The sequence below is a fragment of the Nycticebus coucang genome, chromosome 2 (genome assembly GCF_027406575.1).
Source record: "Nycticebus coucang isolate mNycCou1 chromosome 2, mNycCou1.pri, whole genome shotgun sequence".
NCBI classification, from domain to species: Eukaryota; Metazoa; Chordata; class Mammalia; order Primates; family Lorisidae; genus Nycticebus; species Nycticebus coucang.
Window position 1 is genome coordinate 65,777,336 of NC_069781.1, and position 21,501 is coordinate 65,798,836.

Below are 21,501 nucleotides of genomic sequence, written 5' to 3' on the forward strand. Positions count from 1 at the left end.
TTGAAGTGCACAAACATCCTTTTCACTACATTCTTATGGTCAAACAAGTCACATAGACATCCCCAACTCCATCTCTTGATGAGAAGACATGCAAAGTCTCAGTGCAAACCAGTGAATATGGATACAAGGAAGGGAATTATCATGGCCATCTTTGCTACTTACATCATTTTTTCTTTTGCATTTTATATATTTTTGCTACAACTGTGATACCACTTTTCTACTTCCTTTTGGAGCAATACTCTACCATAAAGTTCTTCCTACTCACTTCCTACACTTTCTCTTTTTCCATTCATAAAAAAAAAAAATGAATCATCATGAACTCTACAATGTCAGATTCAATGCGCTATTCTCAATTCTCATTGCATGAATCTGTGGCCAGCATTTTGTTCAAGGTGCTTGTCTCCACACTTTTTGAAAAGATCTATTCACGTATCACCCGAGATGCAGGTCTGTTAGTTCTCATTTGCCATTATTTCCCACTTTCCTGTGCTAGTCTTTCTTCTTTACATTAACTTTAAAATATTGGAAAACTCCGGGGCCCAGTTCTTGGAACTTTCCTGGGTTTTCACTCAGTCCCAATCTCATCCACTCACAGGGCTTTAAGTAACATATTTTACCTTCCAATCTTCAAATGTATATGTCCAGCCCAGATTACTCAGACTTGTACATACAACTACTTACTTGGATGTGTACTATTAAGTATCAAACATAAATATCCAGAATGGACTCTCTTTTCCTGACTAAAAACGTTTTACTCCTATACTCTTTCTCATATTCGTAAGTAGCTAAGAGTTTCCATGATCTCTTCCTCCATTTTCTCAGCTTTATTGTCCAGGTGCTTAGGCCAAAAATTTTGGTATAAAAAATGTATTTTTCTCTCGTTTTCAGTTCTAGTAGGTTAGTGAATCTGATAGCACTGTGACACAAAGAGATTCAAAACGCAACCACTTCTCATCACCCTCGCCATTGAAAGTATCATTGTGTTTCAGCTTTTGCCCTCTTCCCCTGTGTCTATTTCCTGTACAACAGCCAGTGCAATCCTTTATAAAACATCACCTAGATTATACTACTCCTTTTCTCAAAGCATTTCACTGAAAGTAAAGTGCAAAGTCCTTAATATAGTCTACTTGTCCCCATGACCTGTCTGACCTCAATTCCTATCATTTGTCTACTCACTAATTATTCCAGCCGTGTTAGCCTACTTGCCACTTGTACTTACTGAATATCAATTTTACCATGGGCCATCGCACTTGTTCCCTCTGCCTGAGACATTCCTTTGTATATTCATAAGCCTCCTTCCAGGACTTCCTTCAATTCTCTGCTAAAGTGGGACCTCCCAAGATGCCTTCTTCGATCACTTTATACACAGTAACGGCCAATCACTCTTCAGTATCTCTATCTTGCTTGAACTTTTTCAGAGCATTTACCACCATCTGACACAATATTTATTTTATTGTTATTTGTTCTAGTGTTTCCCTTCACTGTAATGTTGGTTCCATAAGAGCAGGGACATTATCATTTTGGTCACTACTGAATTCCCAAAGCTTGGAACATTCTAAAACATGGTTGCTCAGTACAATTTTGTCAAACCATTGAATTTTAAGAAACCACGTTATTTTAGTCTTCAGACCTACCTAATAAGGCGCATATAGAATGCTAACTTCACCGGCCTTATAGAAGGAAAACAAAGGCCTGAATAAGCTTTTTAGTGTTGGAGTTTGTTGAAAGGCACCTGATTGTGACCTTTTTATTTTTTCTTTTTGATTCTGGCTTTTAATCCTAGCCACTACACAGTGGTGTCCCCCGCTTACTAAGCATGTCTGTTGGGAAAAACAAATGAGATAAAATGTAAATATCAAATTGCATGATATCTGGTACACTCTGATGCTCAACCACTCTCCCCCCTTTTTACTTTTGTTTTAATCTTGGCTTAAGTATTTCATTTTATACATGCTTTTTACATATACTGATACAGATTATTTCTGGAAATAAGAAGTCTTAAAATTATGAGTTAACAAATTAACATTGACTTATTTGTAATAGAAGAATTTTTCTTTTTGTGTAAAATATACTCATGGAATGCACACAAGGGAAGTCAAAATCAGTTCTAGAGCAAAGAACCACATAATATGTCTGATCATGAGAGTGCTTCCCCTATCTTAAATTAGAGAAATTTTGTGATAGTAGAAAACTGGTGCATAATGTGCTAAATAAATAAAATATAGTCATAACTGCATAAGCAGTATATGGTAGTTGAAAAAAACTAAAGTGGACTAAATCTCTGACTATAATATATAAGCATATAGACATTTTTTAGAAGAGCAAGTGGTAATAAACCACATAAAAATTAACATAAAATAGTGGGGAAAAAGAAAAGTCATGGAATAGGTGGACAAAACCATTAATAATACCAATGTCATTTAGTGCAGAATTTCAAGTATGAATGCCCTGGAGAGAAAGGTTAGTCGCCCATCAGTCATGCTTAGGAGAGGGAAGTCATGTGTGTGTAGCATCCTCAGCCAACAGTGCTATAAGAGAAATGTGAATGCAAAATAGAGATTTTATCTAAATTAACAGACTTAGCTGGCCAATAGCGGTAAAGAAGTGTTCTTGGGTTGAAAAGGACTAGCTTTTATCAGTATGAATAGCAGATAAATAATTAAACATGTATGAAAATACTGTTTCATGGTAACAAATGTGTTGTCAAGCTTGTGAAAACTCTTTCCCCCTATTTATAAGTGTAATATGTATGGATGGGAAAAGGTCTGAATATGAAATTAGAAAATACCATCCATCTGATCATCAAGAAATAAGAAACAACACCAGTTTTGTCAGAACCTTCTATGACTCTGTGTGTGTAGCGTGTGTTTGTATATGTGTGTGTATGTGACTGCGTGTGTGTAGGATTATGAGGCCAAATTCTTAGGGGTAGGTTTGCTAAGTGACAACGTTGCTGATGGATGTTTGGGGGAAAATTAAATAGGAAGATGTTTACTGTTTACTGTTTTGTTGGTAGGTATCTTGGAAAACCCAACTACAGTAAGTGGATGTTACCTCTTCTGGTCTTGTAGATACAGAGGTTTGAGAAAGGACTTGCCCTACCCCTCCCCTCAGGTGTTATCATGAACAACATACTTTCAGTCAGTTAACATATCTGACGTTTCTGTCTAGGGACGCTCCACCCTTTGTAATAGCCGTATGACTACGGAGAGCTCGAAATGTGACTTGTCCAAATTGAGCTATGTTGTAAAATAGTCACTAGATTTTGAATATTTTGGACAAAAATAAGAATGGGGGAAAGAGATAAGAATAAGAAAAATGTAAACTATCTCAATAGCTTTTAATATTAATTACATAGTGAAATCATAATTTGGGGGGTATATAGCTTTAATAACAGTATATAATTTGATATATGCTAATGTGATATTACACACTTTACAACACATGTATGATAACATGATAAATATTGGCTTAATATAATAACAAAATATATGACTAAAATAAATTTCACCTGTTTATTTTAACCGTTTTAGAATGTGGCTACTGGAAACATTCACAGTTCATGAATGTAACTTTTCTATTACACAGCACCGATCTAGAGCCTGCTACTCAAAGCGTTCTCCTTGAACCAGCAGCATCAGCCTAGGGGAACTTTTTAGAAATACAAAATGTCAGTGCTCCTGGGACGAGAGCCAACTTGCAACAGGATCTTCAAAGTTTGTATGTATTATTATCAGTGGAGAAGTACTGATCTAAGAAACATAAAAGATTGTATTAGTCATATTACCGAGGAGACAGAATAGGGAAATACATTCTACTGTTAGGGAATTAATTAAGTGGTACTGCTACTATATTGAATTTTTTCAGGAGCATCAAACCCCTGTTATTAGTCATCTTGTATTGAGTGCTTTTTGCTTATTTAATAGGGCACAATGGAGAGACACATTTGGACTCATCACAAAGCCCAGAAAAATTTACATTGAAGTTCACATTAAGACACAAAATATTGCAAAATTTTTACATTCTTTTAAAGGTATTGATTATACTTAAAACAGTGACAATATATAATAGAGAACAGGTGATTTAGCGATTCAGGAAAAGGAAGGTGATTGTTAAATAAAAGAGGATAAAAGAGAAACCCTGGTTCTTAATAGCTGAAGAATAGGTCAACTAATATTCTTACTGAAGATACTTTGAAAGAAAAAAATCATTTCTTAGGTTCTTCAGAAGGTGGCATGTGAAATTACACAAAATGGCACATGCTTGTTATGGAATAAAACATGGGAATAATCTGCAATTATTTACATTGTCACCTCTCCCTCAGGGTTGTGCTATAAAACTGTGTAAAAATGCACTGTGCACTAAAAACTTAAAACGTTGAATTCCTATATTTGTGTTGTAAACTCAAGTATAAAGAGCATATCCTTTGGAAAAGAGAACCAGGTGATTTAAGAATTCCAGAGGAGGGCAGCAAAGATAAAAAGACGGTAGAATTAATGCGGGTGGAAAGAATAGGAACTCTTCACAAATTCTGTAATGTTTCACAATGAAGTATTTCTATTGTGGAGCATACATTATAGCATTATATTATTAATTAGTTTTCTAAATAAGGAAATATGAAAGGGCACATAATTAATCTGTCTCTCTCATCCCTTTAAGTATTTGAAAGGCCTATAATTGTTCACGTTTGTAAGGAATGTTACAATAGAGTTATTACAGCTGTAACTTGTGCTATCTAAATAGTCCTTCAGTCAGTAGGTATTTATTTAGTGCTTACTATGTACATTGTTCTAGATATTAGGGATATGATGCCTAATTTCCTCGGAAAAATAATGCTTGATTTTGTAAAGTTTACACCTGATTAGTGAATTATCTCTCCATAAATTGAAGTGCATTGATAGTTACACCCATGATAGCATTGTCATCATTCACTTACATTCTGTGTGAAAATGGGATGAAGTTACAGCTGGCAGACCAGAAGTTATGCTTAACTCTGACTATATCTATGGTGAAGAATGATATTTAGGAACCATTTTGTAATGGCAAAACATAAAAGTTTAAGATTGGGGTTTTATAAAATATTTAACTTTGTTCTAATTCACAATAGTGTCTTTAGACAACAGATTAGTGCTGGTAAAAACAGATTTAAAGTGTTTTTGGTAAAAGCAGCTGCATTTTTATTTGGCTCCTTATTATTACCAGCAAGTTTGACACTCTGAAATGTGACCTAGTTTTTTTTTAACCTTATGTTTGTGAGTTTATATTGAATTAAAAAGCTTTTTGATTTCTGCTTAAAATTTCAGATTAGAGAATTCTGCCTAGTAGGATGGGTGTATTTTGCTGAAATCTGTATGTTGCTATCAAGTCATAGAAACTAGATATGCAATAGAGCTATAAAATATAGATGGGCATAAAGTCTGGAAAACATTTAATAGAATGTCATTCAACACATCATGTGTTGTGATATCAATAAACCTACGTGTGTGTGTGTGTATACCATTATATATGTGTATATTTACCTGTGTTTCCAGACATCCTACTGTATAATGATACAAATTTAAACATTTGAATACAGCTTTATTTGTTTGATTATGCTTTTTCTGACGACCTGAACACTGACAGCAATACAGTCAAATCTAACCTTTTCAAGAGAAACTTGTAAATAAGAAAAAATACAAATAACAGAGAATACAATGCAGTTTTCTTATTACGGTATCCAGTCCCTTCCAGAATGTGGTTGATTCCTGAATTCCTGAATTCCTTCCATTTTATCTTGTCTCTATCTTCCCTTTAAGTTCCCTTGTCATACCGGGCTGCCTTCTAAGGACCCACATGCCCAGTGTACCTCTTTGCATGCCGTTCCATACTTTGTATCAAGCTCCTTCTAAAAGCCTGAAATAGCCGCACCCCTCTTTTTGCCTGTTGAAATCTTTTGCATTCTTTATGACTGAGACCAAGTATAATGACTCCTTCCTCTGTGTGTCATGATCAAAATTTATTTTCAAAATTCTAATTGATTCACAAGTCAATTCTCTGTCCTCCTAGGTTTTTCACCTGTTTTGCACTACCCCATTGGGTAGAGTATTTCAGTAAAATACACTCATCCTACTAGGAAGAATTCTCTGATCTGAAATTTTAAGCAGAAATTAAAGAGCCTTTTAATTCAATATAAACTCACAAACTAGCCTCTGAAAAACGCTGGCAGCTTATACACAGCAATATTTTTCAATCTTTTTTTATCTCACCGTACACTTGAACCTATAGTTAAACTTCTGCAACACACTTAAGTTATGTTGATAAAAAAAAAGTAAAAAATAAATACCTAACTGTGCTTTGAACTTTTTCCAAAAATAATTTAATTAATTATCTTTTAGAATTTCTGCAGCACACTTAAGATCTATCACAGCACACCAGTGTGGCACAGCACAGTGGTTAAAAAAATCACTGTTTTAGAGGAACTGCAGTGAATTCTCCCTATTACTAGGCTAAAGTCTCCACTCTTGGAGAGGAGAGGAGAATCTACGTCTTTGTTACCATTAACACGCACCCTGGTGCCAGCGCAACAGACAAAGCCACCACACACGCACAACTGGAACCCATCTTCATCTTACATGTGATGACCCATTTTTTCTTTCTCTACTGTCTCATAAAAACCTCATGCCATCTTTCATGAGGGAGACACTGCTTTGGAGTACATTCCTGGTGCTTTCCTTTCCAGCTACAAGCAATAAAACTTATACTGATCATGACCTCTGCTCTCCTGGAGCGTCATTTGTTACTTACCAGGTGAATGAACTCTGATCTTTGGAGTAACAAATCCTACAACAGATTTCTGTTTATAGGAGTTAGATAAAACATATTCTGACATTAGGCTTGTGGATATCTGTCTTTATTTGCATTTGATCTAAGTAATCAGAAAATGTTGAAAAGAGGAATAGGAAATTTACGTATCCTATCACTGAAGTGTTGTTGTGAGGCACTAATCACATATTAGAGGTTTTAGACAATGGAAAAAAAAACCAGTGAACCTCCCTATGTGTTACATATTTACCCATCATGAAAATAGATTGAAAGATTCATATCTTTTCCATGAAAAGAATTTTCAATTTGAAATACATACAGAGAGCAAAAAACCTCAGATTTTTAATTGTGAAACATTAAAAAGTTGGCTTAATTGCTGCTCAGAGAATCCCTTAACCCCTTAACCAGGGGAGCCATGGTCTGAAAGATTTTGGTGAAATCATGGCATGGTTTGTAACTAAAAGCAAGAAAAAAATTTAAGCAGTGCCTGGGTTTACCAGCAGCATCAACTTCAGATTATTGAAATTTCTGTTTTTAATTTAGAAGGAGATCACAAAATAATCAGCGACAATTTGTAAGTTATTAATCCTGGTTTTCATCTGTTGTGTGCATTGCACACAATTCTGTTAAAGAAAGTATTCCTATTTTTTATGCATCTCTTTGGGAATTCTCAAAGGTTTTCAAATTGTGTAGTTTTTCTGCCAAGTAAAATTTTTTTTCCGGATGAAACGCTTTACAATTGGTGCATGATGTAGCACCTTACGAGTTTGGCAACTCTTATTTTTCCTGGCTTTTGTGAAGAAACAAAGCTTTACTTACCACTGCAACTTAAGATTTTCTATGTAAGTGTGTATATTAGAATAACGCTGCTGGAAGTTCTGAAATAAACCTTTTTTCCTTCCATGAAAGTTGTTGACATTGTGAGAACTAGCATCACAAATCATCATTTTGTCAGTAGAATGACGAGACAAAATAAACATTTCTTACCTAATTCTCAGTTTATTGCCTTCATATAGGTCATATCTTGATATGCTTTACTGAACTCTTAGAATCCAACAAAATACTTGCTGAATGATTTGACAAGAATTAGTTCATTCATAACATGGTTTTGTACAGGTTTGGCCTTAGAATGCATTTATGTAACAATTCCTTTTTAAAATAAAGTAATAAATCTTCTGTTTCAAGGTCCTACAGTTGGTGTTATGGGTGTTGCTGAACAGTTCATCTATCTTTTGACAAGGTGAAACTTTGGGAAAAGAGATTAAAAACCTAAAACCAGTAAGCTGAGAAATGCAGAAAAACATTCATTAAAAGTTTGATTCATTTTTCACATTCTCTGTAACATTTTTTTCACCTTTAACAGTGGTATTTCCTGCAGTACACAGGGTATAGTTTAGTTTCTCACTTCCTACACACACACATGACAAGCAAGATTAAACAAAATCCCCCATTAGAAAATCAACTATGGATGGCTTTCTTACCCTCTTTATTAATCCTCAGAGATGCTTTGTAATTTCCCCTGCTAACAAATGTGCTTGCTGTAAATACATATCGTAGTTCACATCACACATTATGTAGAGAATAATTCACTACAGTTTTGTTTGACAGACATCTAACATATGAACTATGAGCTCTTCAAAGACACAACAAATGTAGAATGAATAGAAACAGTACTGAATAGAGATGAAACAGTTAAGTTCCATTTCCCAAAGTCTTTGGATAAATACTAAAAGTGGTTTTGGAAGATGATGCAAATTATCTAATCATTTACAGCAGGGGGAAAAAAATCATAGATGGTGACTGCTCTTGCACAGCTGTCCTCTCAACTTGTTCCAACATGTTTCCTTGGTTCAGTGTCATCCAGAGGAGACCAAAAACCTTTGTGAATGCTTATGGAATGTGGACGTAGAGCAGGGGAGAGAGAGAGAGAGAGATGGGTGATGAAATCAGGTGCAATCATTTCCTCAATAATGGCCTGGAAAGCAAAAAGCTTGCCTTGATACAAGGGCCATAATGATGAACTGGAGGAGTTTAATGAGAAAAGTATTTTTTCTCCTTATATAGCTAAATGTTAAGGCTGCAGGCTCCACTCTAAGGTAGATGTCAAAGCAAGGTGTTGGCAGTTATAGCCACCTAAGAAGCCAGGCCTTATGCACTTTATTAGTACACTTAGCTGACTGCGGTTGAGCTCTTGCCTAAGTGGAAGGCATCCAGATTCAGGAGATAAATGTCCCAAGTACTCAGGTTGTCTCATATCTGAAGGCAGCTGAGCTCATGGTGCACCGATTATCAGCCAGAGCTCTTCACAGCCTGGGTGAAAGCAATATACGTGGGTACAACCTTGGGTTGTATAGATGTATTTAAGTCTCTTTATTCATACACATACACAGGGTGTCTATAAAGTTCCTGTGTAATTTTAAATTGCACATGAACTTTATGGCCACCCTGTATAAATGCCTCAGGACTGTAAATTTAGTTTCTATGTTGTTTTGGTTGAACTTTTTGAATGACTTCCCTTCGTCCTAGCCAGGAAAAAAAGACATTGAACTTTTGAATTTACTTTGTAACCACATCTGTGGAATTACTGAAACTGGAATGTGTATGTGTTTTTTGGATTTAGATTTTGCTTTTGACTCCAGACTATTCACATGAATGAGGATTCTGTCTGGGGTTTCCAAACTTCACTTAATGCCAAAGCTTTTGTAGCTCATTTAAGCAGATGCAGTTATTAGAGTTATCTTACAGCAGGAATTAGACCAACAGGTTAAGGTTCAGACAGGTTAAATATCTTAATCTGGAACTCTAAATCCAAATTGGGATTAGATCCTCAACTTAATGATCATTATTCCATTCATTGTTCAGCGTTCAATCACACTGCTTTTGCAGAAGTTCATTCTGGAGAAGAAAGAACAGAGATGCATTTATCAAGTGGTTAATCAATTACTTCTATTTTAAATTCCTAAGGACCTCTGGGGGGGAGGCATGTATCTTAATCTAAAGAACAGAGAGTGGGAAAGAACACTTTGAGAAATGCTCATAGCACTGGGCTTTTAGCTCTAGCACTTGCTTTATGTAATGCTACCTGAAAAGCATCCGAACATCTTGAGCCCTGTCAGTTTCCTCTGTAAAATGTATGTAACAATACATTAAAGAGTACATTAAACAATACATTAAAGAGTAAATGACATACGCGTAGACAAATCCAGCAAAGTGACTGATACTTAGTATATCGTTATTAAAGTTATATTTATATTTTTAAAGTTCCTAATACTAGTTGACATTGATTTCTATCCTTCACTTCTAAACAAATCGATGAACTACTGCCATAATTTTACTACCTTTAATACTGGAGTTTTTATTCCTTTTAGAGTTTCAAGGATCATTTTACCTATGAAAATGCTATGTATTATTTAGGACACAGGCTAGGCTACTGACGTAAAAACATTGGCTTACATAAGAGAGAGCTTTATTTATTCTCTTTCTCCTCCATCAGCCCACAATAGCAGATTTGGTGTCTTGATGGAGTGGTCATGGTCCTCTCATTTTGTGCCTGTGTTATCGTAATGGGTTATCTCCAAACAGTGGGTAATATGACATTTCACTTATCACACCAGTGCAAAATGGGAAAGGGAAATGTATTGGTATGTCCATTTCTTTTAAGGAGTACTTTTCTGTAATATATGTACACAAACACACATACATACTCCACACTGTTTTCAAGACCCTCGTCACATGACACAGTTCATGGAAAGGAGTCTGGGAACTATGGTGCTTAGCTAGGAGGTCATATGTTCAGTGAAAACATCTACTATTGTAGAGGAAGGGAACTAACATGTGGTGTATGTGAGCAGTGGGGGTGGGGGCGAGTAATAGAAATTTCTGCCACACTTTCTTTGTGGAGATGTATACTTAAAGATGGGATGTCTTTGAATCCTGGAAAGGACTTTAAAAGTAATACCTTTAAAAAATTGTTTTTCTTTCAGATTAATATGAGGGTACAAATGTTTAGGTTACATTGTTTTCATTTCTAAGGTAAAGTTCAACTTGTAATTCAGCCCTTTGGAGGATTGTTGCTGAATACCCTCACATTGCGCACATTAGGTGACATCCCACCAGTCTCCTGCCCTACGCTGCCCTCCCTCTTTCTAGACTATCCTGTGTTTTTTCTTTTGTGATGGTGAGTGGTTGTTTATATATTGGTTTTATATTAGTATTGAGTACTTTGGATAATTTCCTCTCATTCTTGAGATACTTTACTAAGAAGAATATGTTTCAGCTCCATGCAGGTAAACAGAAAAGATGTAAAATCTCCATCTTTTCTTGTGGCTGAATAGATATATCTCCATGATATACATATACCACAGTTTGTCAATCCATTCATGGGTTGATGGGCACTTGGGTTGCTTCCATGTCTTGGCAATTATGGAAGTATGGAAGAGTCTCAAAGAATTAAAAGTAATATCTTAAAGGTAACATAGCCTCATCCTTTTTTTGTCTGTAAATATCATTTACAATGCACAAAACCAACTTCATCCATTACCAATAATCCAATACCACAAATCCAATAATCCATTACCAAACACTGTCGTCCCAACTGTGGTTTTGAGAAGTTTTGGATTTATATGCAGAAATATTCATAATAGTTAGCTATTCAACGTTCAGCTTATTTTTTTTTTATTTTTTCATTCTGTTAATCTTATTGAAATCCTAGATGCTAAAGATACTAGAATTAACAATGGGCAGAAATCCCTGTCTTCATGCAATGTGCATTTCAGTGTGTTTTGTGTAGACTATAATAAAAATAATAACATGGAAAAACAGAGAAGGGGAGATTGAATTTATGACTAGGGCAGCCAGGAAAGGCTTTGTTTTGAGAAGATGACACTGAACAAAAGCTCAAAGGGGGTGGGTGAGAAAACTGTGTACCTGTTTGCTTAGAAGAATTTTTTTGGCAGACATAACAGCAAAATCAAATGCCCCAAGGCACGTGTGCTTGGCATAGCACACAGCAAAGAGGTCAGTGCAGCTGCAGGGGAGCAAGAAGGGTAGAGGACAGTGAAAGATAAGGTCAAGGGAGTCATGGAAAGCTGGATCATATGGGGCCTCTGAACCTTTGTAAAGTCTTGGGATTTGGGCAGACTACAGATTTGATCTGACATGTATGTTAAAATGATCTCTGTCTGCTTGGTTGAGTATAGACTGTAGGGGATCACTGGTACAATCAGGAACACGAGTAAGAAAGCCACTGCAATAATCTGGGTCACAGACAAGGGGAGTAGAAGTGAACATGGTGAGAAGTGAGTAAATGTTGAACATACTTTTAAAAATTGAGCATTTAGTTTTTGCTGACATATATGCGGTGATCAGCATGAAAGAGGATGTGTATGTGGAAGACAATTAAGTGTTGAAGACTTGAGTACTGGATCACTGAAACGTACAAAAGTAGGAAAAGGAGAAGAAACCCCAGAAGGGACTAAAAAGTAGGAATCGTTCAGGTTAGAGTAAAACGAGGGCAACGGTGTCCTAGAAGCTGGAGGAAAAGTGTCTCAAGGAGGAAGGAATGGCCAGGGGTGCTGCTGACCAAGTAGGATGAAGACTAAGAATGGATCATTGGATCATGAGCACCATGGTGGCAGCCAAGATGAGTTTATGGAAACAATGAGGGACAGGAGTAATTAGTCCCTGATCCCACTGTGGGTCTCTAGGGCTAGCTCTCAAGCAGACTGAAACCTGTGATTTATCTATTCTTTCAGTACACGAATAAAATAAGAAATACAGGGAATTCCCTTAACACCAGGATGCTTTAAAAAATCATAAAAATAGTGCTTTGAGTATTGTGTAATAAAGCATGGGAAAAGTCAAGTGTGAAAGACAATAAATTCCAAGCCAGCAAAGGCTGGTTCAAAAAATGTGAGTGGTAGAACTTATATTCTAGTATGTTCCAATTTTCTGGTAATGGAATATTGAAAATTCTGATTAAAGAAACAGGCGACCTATATGAATAAGGTTTTAAACCTGGGGAAAAAAAAAAAAAAACAACACTTTTTTTTGACCTGAATTTATTTTTGATGGTTAGTAGATGCCCTATTGACTGCGAGTTAATGTTTTGCTTTTTATTTGGGGATATAATCTCATACCTTCTGCCCCTGGCTTTCTTAGAGTATAATTTGTCAAACATTCATCACAATTATTTCTGCAATTTCTTTTAAAAAGTTATTTTAACAATTATAGTTTTCTTTTTCTTTTTATAAACAAAATATTAGATGGGTAAAAATGTTTTTGTTATGGATACTTTGCATAATGCTTAAGTTGGGGCTTTTAGAAGACTATTCCATCATCAGAATAATGTTCATTGTACCTGAGAGTTCAGTTTTTATCCCTCACCCTCTCCGACCCTCCCCCCTTCTTGGTTTCCAATGTACTCCACAGCTATTTGTGCAGGCACATGCTCATCATTTAGCTGACAATTGTTAGAGAGTGCATGTAGTATTTATTTTTTCATTCTTGAGATACTTTATTTAGGATAATGCTCTTCAGATAACCACACAATTTGCTGCACAAGACATTATTTCATTCCTTCTTATGGCTGATTAATTCTTCATTGGGGTGTGTGTGTGCGTGTGTGTATGTGTGTGTGCATGTACATAGTCACACACACGCATATATACATCCACACAGACACACATTTTCTTTACTCACTCATGAGTTGATGGGCACTTAAGCTGATTTCACATCTTCACAACTGTGAATTGTGCTGCAACAAACATTTGAGTGCAGGTTTCTTTTTGATAAAATGACTTCCTTTCCTTTGGTAAATACACAGTAGTGGAATTGCTGGATAAAATGGTAGGTCTACATTTATTTCTTTGGGAAATCTCCATACTGTCTTCCAGATAGGTTGTGCTAATTTGCAGCCTACTAATTGTTTATAACCTTTCTTTTCTCTCTGAAACCATACCAGCATCTATTGTTTTTTGACTTTTTAATAGTGGCCATTCTGACAGTGTTAAGTTGTTATCTCTTTGTGGTTTTATTTGCATTTCCCTGATGATTAATGATGTTGAGCATTTATTCATTTGTTGGCCTTTTATTGTCTATCTTTTTTTTGAAAAACTGGCCTTTCATCCACTTTTTATCGGAGTAGTTTTTCTTTCTTTCTTTTTTTTTTTTTTCTAACTGATTTGTTTGAGTTCCTTTATTTTGGATATTTGGTTATAGGTAGATGATTTTATTTCTGGCTTCTCAGTTCTGTTCCATTAGTCAATGTCTCCACTTTTAACCCAGTTACCATGCTGTTTTCCATACTATAGCCTTGCAATATAATTTAAAGTCAGGCAATGTGGTGCCTCTGGATTTGTTCAAAGATTACTTTGGCTATTCAGGCTCTTTTTCAGTTCAAAATGAAACAAAGAATTATTTTTTCAAAATCTTTGACATATGACAATGGTATTCTGATAAGAATTGCATTGAATCTACAAATCACTTTGGGCAATATGGGTGTTTTAACAATGTTGACTCTACCAATCCATGAGCAAAGGATGTTTTCCCATTTTTTTTTTTTATGTCATCTGTAATTTTTTCATCAGTGTTTGTAGTTTTCCTTGCTTATATCTTTCACCTCCATGACAAAGTGTATCCTAGGTATTTTATTTTTCTTTGTAGCTGTTGTAAATAGTAGTGAGTCCTTGATTTGACTCTCAGTGAGACTGTTAGCTTATAGAAATGCTATGATTTTTATACATTGATTTTGTAACCTAAGACTTTGCTGAATTTAGAAGTCTTTTAGTGGAGTCTTTAGGGTTTTCTAGATACAATATCATATTGTCAGAAAACAGGAAATGTCAATTTCTACATTTGGGATGAGATTGTTTGGGCATGAAGCTCAGAAATAAAAATTAACAAAAAATTTTATGGGAAATCTTACTGCTGAGGTTTGAATACTTAGTACCGCTCATCCTCCTGCACCCCATCCCTATGCTGTAATCCTCACCTACAAGGTTATAGTTTTAGGAGCTAGAGCCACTGGCAGGTGATTATGACATGGAGACAGAGCCTTCATGAATGAAATTAGCTCCTTTATGAAAAAACCACAAAGAGATTCCTCTCTCATCTTACCCAATACGGACACATAAAGAAGGTGCCACCTATGAGTTAGAAAGTGGCCTTGACTGGGCACATTTTGAAATAATGCTTTTCCAGAGATGTGTTGTCCTTTAGCCCCATCAAATTAAGACAGAAAATTAACCATAAGGCTTATGTACATTAAAATTTGAATTTCACTCTCTTAGAGCTCTATGGAAAATGCCTAATTCATTTTGCACAAGTAGCTTCTCCAATATTTGAACACAGTTCTGCTGAATCCTTCTTCTTTATCTTAAACCAACTACATCTTCACTCTCCTTGGACAAATAGCTATAGTTCCTTTCACCTTAAATGAAATGGTCCTATGTTTATGAAGGTCCTATGTTTACGTCTCCATGTTTATGAAGAAACTTACAGACTTTAATATTATTTGAAGTAACATGAAAATACACAGATCTTTAGCCCTGGCCTTGTCATTGTCCAACTAATGAGTTTATTTATTTTATTAGTATTTCAAATTTATCCATTATTTTTCTCATTTTTATGAGTAGCTCATATTTCAATTATATGACTATAATTAACCCAAACAGGCAATATAATCATAATTTTATATACATTTATAATGTTTTCAAAAAATAATATTATGTTCTTTTATTGAATATCTTTTTTATCAAAATATAGTCTGAGTAATATCTGTTTCATTTACACAGGAACTGGGGAGAATGCTGCCATAATCCTTCTCATCATCACACTCACTCCCTTCTAAGTGTTTACATGCTTTCTTTCAATTGAGCATTTGCAAGTCTAGGAAATTTAAAAGATTTTTTTACTCTTGATTGATAAAATGTTAGGGGTTGTATCTATGTGGGAATTTTGTTACTATGCATCTTATGGTATTTTTCTCACACTTTAACAAAACTTGGACCTTAAGGATTTCCTTTAGCTGAGCAAAAACTTAATATACCTGCAAATGTTACTAAGCCACTTGAAGTCTGCTTTTCCTTTTCCAGAGGCAGATTACTTTTCAGTAAAATGTGTATGGCTCATAATATCCACTTAGTCATGTAATGGAATGTAACTTCATTATGCTGAAAACTGGAAGATTATATGTACTTTTTTTGGTTTGTTTTCTAGGTGGAGTTGGCGTATTTAGTAAATAAAAAATTAGTATATGATAACTTGAAATATGATTGAATTATACTATTATTCTATTTATGTCATTTTTAATCCAAAAGAGCTGTATATTAGTTTTAGAAAATAATTAAATTTCCTGGAGAGATATCTAGCACATCTCTTCCAAACCAGATCTTTTCTTTTCTGCATGGTCCTTCACCCTAGGTATTTGCTTTTAAGTTTTTCACGTAATATTTTAGTTACCTTTTTCATGTGCAGTCTTTTCTTGTGTATCTGTTCCTTAAACATCGTTCTGTTTTCCATCCAAATGCTACCTAGCTTAAAGTGGGTCAAAGACATATATACTTGGCCGAGGGTGGTGTTTTTACAATTCCATTCTTAGTTAAGGGGCAGAATCATGGACTTATAAAAAGTTAAAAGCTAGAAGAAACAGAATCTGAAGTTGTGGTACCTTATTTTACAACCAAGTTTTGTTATTTTTATTATGAAAGTTCTTGAAATTCTCTCCCTTCTATTTTTTCAAAATTAGTTATAAAATAAAATTACAGCTATTTTATGAGATTGTTGCCTGATTCATAAGATAATGTACTTTAAAAAGCCTACCCTAATCCTCAGTATACTTGAAAAATCACTATAAACTTTATTTTGTCTTCAAGTACATTAACCAGTGTGTAAGTATCACATACATTTCGCACATAGGTCTCTATGGACTATATATCTCTATTTCTCTGAGATCTATCTTTCTATCACACATACCTATGTGTGTGCATGTAATATATATATTCCATATACAAAAAGGTTACATTTTTGCTTTTGGACATAGATACTGACTTTTTGTTCCAATGTTAAATTTCTCTTAAGAGTGAGCTTCAGCTCTGAAAAACGCCAGCTCTATGGTCCACTATGAAAAATGCTTACAATTGGCAATGAAAACTGTGTGAAATCTGACACCCTCACCCCCAAATGGATGTATGCAGACTTTTTAAATTGGACTTAGCACTTAAACGAGTGCACACCCATTTAAGCAGTTTCCAAAATAGTCTATGCTTTTATCCTATCTTACCACATAGCTCAATTCAGTAAAAACCACCCAGGCTTGCATAGTTTTCACTCAAATTCATATTTGAGTGAAAGCTCAAATGTTGCTTTAAAACTAGCCCTTGGTTTTACCGTAAGTTCACGAACTTGTAGAACAAAACTTAAATTCATGAAATTGGCTTCAGCTTCCACTTGGAAGCCAAACCCATATTTATGTAATTTCTCTACTTTCCTAGAAATATTCTTTCCTACTGACTTGCTGGAATTTTTCAGAAGGCAATATAATTTGGCTCTTAAAAACTGAGAAATTACTACTGTAAAGCAAAAATGAGCCGTGTCTTTAAATAATACATTCCAGTTCTAGTTTCAGAACTTCTAATGGACCTCTGATTTTTAAGAACTGAGAATTATTTTAGAAAATAATTAAATTTCCCAGAGAGATATCTAGCTCATCTCTTCCAAACCAGATCTTTTCTTTTCTACGTGGTCCTTCTCTCTAGGTATTTGCTTTTAAGTTTTTCATGTAATATTTTAGTTAACTTTTACCATAGGTAAAGTTAGGTTAACTTTACTGTAGTTAACTTTTACCATAGTTACGCATTATAGAAAGATAGATCTGTCTCATATAGTCAATAGAGACATATGTGAGAACGGCCAGCAGCAACATTAACAACATTAAACAAAAGTCAGCCTGGGACGGCCTTAACATTGGAAGGTGCTCTGCTCAGGTATTTCCATTAAACGTAGTATGCTTGTTATGATAATGTAAGGTAAATAATGTACATTGATTACATTACGTTTTCCTCACATTCATAAAAGTTGCTGTTGCATATTAAACACTGTAAAGAAATCTGTTTATAAAATTTTGTGAAATGTAAAGCTATTCTGTAGAGGCAAAAAGGGAGACTTGTAATTTGTTACTGAAATTCTGTAATAGCCATACCTTGAAGAACTAATGTTAGATACTAATACAAATAAGCACGCTCTGGAGGAATGGACTCCCTAAAAGGATACATAATCTATATTATGAAACAATTATTGGGGTTCTTTCTGCTTCTTTCTCAGCCTAATGGTAGCAAGTGAGATCTCTTTGGCCACTGTTGGTACTTAGGGCTAAAGAAGTGGCTAAAGTTTCTGGAAAAAGGTAGATTACTAGAATGTGTGTGCAAGTCTTTGACAACTTTTTAATACATTACTCAGGTGTGTGATTCATGGATGCATTTTGGTCACACCAATGTTAAATTTAGTGGTTTAGTCATAATAAAAAATACAGATAAGTACATTATATTTTGGAAGATTGAAAATGATACCCATATGATCTGAACCTTGTTTTCACATCTGGTTCCCACGTCTTCTTATTTGAAAATTCCCTTGAATTCTCTCTCAGCTGATAGTGATTTAGAGGGTTTTTGTTTATGTTAGTGTCTACACAAAGTCCCAATCAATATGAACTAGAAAATCATAATTGCATAAATAGTATTGCTTTCACAGTACCTGCCTCAATAAAAGTACTTATCACAGTGCATTTTCTTATTTATTATATATTTAAATTATGAAATTAATATATGCTGGTGTGAAAAGCACTAAAATAAAACAGGTGCACTTGAAAAAAAATGGAGTCTCACTCCCTCTAATCAGATTTTTCCAGTATACAAAAAATTTACAGCTTGTTTTGAACTCTTCTGCCGCTATGCTAACACAAATAAATAAATAAACTAATTCAAAACATGGGCTTGGCGCCTGTAGCACAAGCGGCTAAGGTGCCAGCCAAATACACCAGAGCTGGTGGGTTCGAATCCAGCCTGGGCCTGCCAGATTACAATGACAACTGCAACCCCTAAATAGCCAGGTGTTAAGGCAGGCACCTGTAGTCCCAGCTACTTGGGAGGCTAAGCCCAGGACTTGGAGGTTGCTGTGAGCTGTGACGCCACGGCACTCTGCCCAGGGTGACAGCTTGAGGCTCTGTCTCCAAAAAAAAAAGTAGAGAATTGTTTTTATTTTCTTTTTATAAAAATGTGGTCATGCACCATACTTAGTGTTGCAATTTGCTTTTTATTAAATAATATATACATCATGGTTATTCTTCATTATTTCTGTAAACAAATGTTTCATAATTAAGTCAACCTGCTTTTATTAGGAAACATTTATGTTGTCTCTCTCTTTTTCTGTTATTTCCCTTCAGCACATTTTAAATTGCAATATATACTAACATGTTACTTTCATAGACTTCATTGTATTTTATTTATTTATTTTTTATTTTTTGTTTTATTTTACCTGGCTGCTACCTCATTAGGTTGAATTCTTAGAGGGCAAAAATTCATTCCTATTTATGTAGTTGGCAATATATATTATTTAATTTTTTTAATTCTAAAACTAAAAAGTTTGATTGGTTGGTGATATTAACATTTCTATGATTTTCCTACTCATCTTGTAGGCCATCTTATTTCAGAACACCTTTCCTAGGACTGAAGTTGTCATTGGTCACGTCTTCAATGGTTAGTTAAATACTTCCCTATAAACGTGGATGATTATTTGGTATTTTAGTTATATTTAACTTTCAATTTAGAATAAATTATCAGCATTTGGGCCCATAAGTCTAATTTCTAATATACATAATACACATATACAAAATATATACTCTATTTTTAATGTGCATTATATATTATATAGTATATAATTTTTTGTAGTTTTTATATACTCATTACATGTACTTTCATATATTAATTATATGCACCTATTTTATGCACTCTGTTACTGTTGTAAATCTACAATGACCACATTTTCTAAATGATCATTCTGTTCATTGTATATTGGGTATACAAAGTGTGAAGCAGTAGCTTAGTAGCTTTCAGCTAGGATGCACAGTAGATTCAAATGCTTGGGCCCCACCCCTGTCTGTTCTGTCTGGTTAAATCAGAGTTTGGGAGAGTGGGATGGAAGCTCAGGCAATTAAAATCTCACCAATTCTGATGTGAAGTGAGGATTAAGACTCACTGGTAAAAAACAATGGTTATCTCTTTCTTAAAGTTGCATTTTTCTGGCCTGATAAACAAAGGTGGGGACTTCCATTTAGACATGGGAGTCACAGTCCAAGTCACTGTAAATAGTACAAACACCAGTGGCCATATTGAGTGTTGATGTTTGATACAAACTTGAGAACAAAATGCAAAAACCTGAGATTTGATTGACATATGGGTAAGCAAGTGAAATTGAAGCGGGGGGGGAGGATGCTTTCTGTATTGGGCTGAATGGTGTTCCACCAAAATTCTATTTATCTAACACCTGTGAATGTGCATTTATTTGGAAATAGGGTCTTTGCAGATGTAATCAAGTTAAGACAACCTTCAGAAAGGGAGAAGATATTTGCATGCTCTGAATCTGGCAAAGGCTTAGTAACTAGAATCCACAGAGAACTCAAACTAGCCCATGTTTATTTTTGAACACAAAACATTTTACTAATGGTTTCAGAAGACTTAATTTTTGAGCATTTATAGCAATCTCTTCATAATGGGCCTGACTTCTGCCCCCAGACTGGAGCTGGAGCTGGTGGTTATAGGATAAATCTAGCAGAGCTTCTTAATACAAGTTTTCAGCAAATGATAGGCCTGCTTCTAGGTGAGTTTTTCAGACCATTAAAATAGCACCTCCCTTCCCCAATAGTCAAATGATTTATTTAGGAATCACTGGATTCTTAGGCTGTTGACAATTAGCCTGAAGAGAATTTTTCTTTGGCAATTGGGTGTAAAATGTGAATCAGCGTGGGTGGTGCTTGTGGCTCAAAGGCAGGGCCCTGGCCCCATATGCCCTGATTCATAGACATTATCCATAAGTTAACAGAATTATATACATTTCCACCTGAATTTGTAATTTTTCTATTTCTCTGGGCCTTTTTCACTGCTATTACTTAGAAAATTGTCTCCATTTCATTGAAACTTTGCAAAAATTTCTTGCCGTTTGTCCTGTCACTATCTTCTAGAAGTCCCAGATCACATATTTGTTTCATTTTTAGAAAAAAATTTCCTCAAAATTGTTTTCCTTGGGTTCATCTAGCCCTTTTCACTTAATACAGTGTAAAGGAAGGAAAATGTGTACAGATTGTGTACTTTCACGAAGTGTGTAGTGATCACAATTAGCAGGCCAAGTTCCTGTTTAATTCGGGTGATAGTTTATTCGTACATACACACAGGGACTTATTGTATACAAATTTTTAGCTTTCTAAAATCCTAAATTCCCCATTTTCTTAGCTGTCTTGCTAGTATGCTCTTTCTCTTCTCTTTTAAGATCCCACATATTGAGAAGTTTGAATGCCATATTTTTATGTGTGGTGGCTTTAAAATGTGCAGACGTATGCTTTTATTCTCTCCCATCAAGAGGTGGAGTTGTTACCCCTCACTAGCCTTTGCAACTCACTTTTAATAAGTGAAAGCAATTGCAACTTCTGAGACT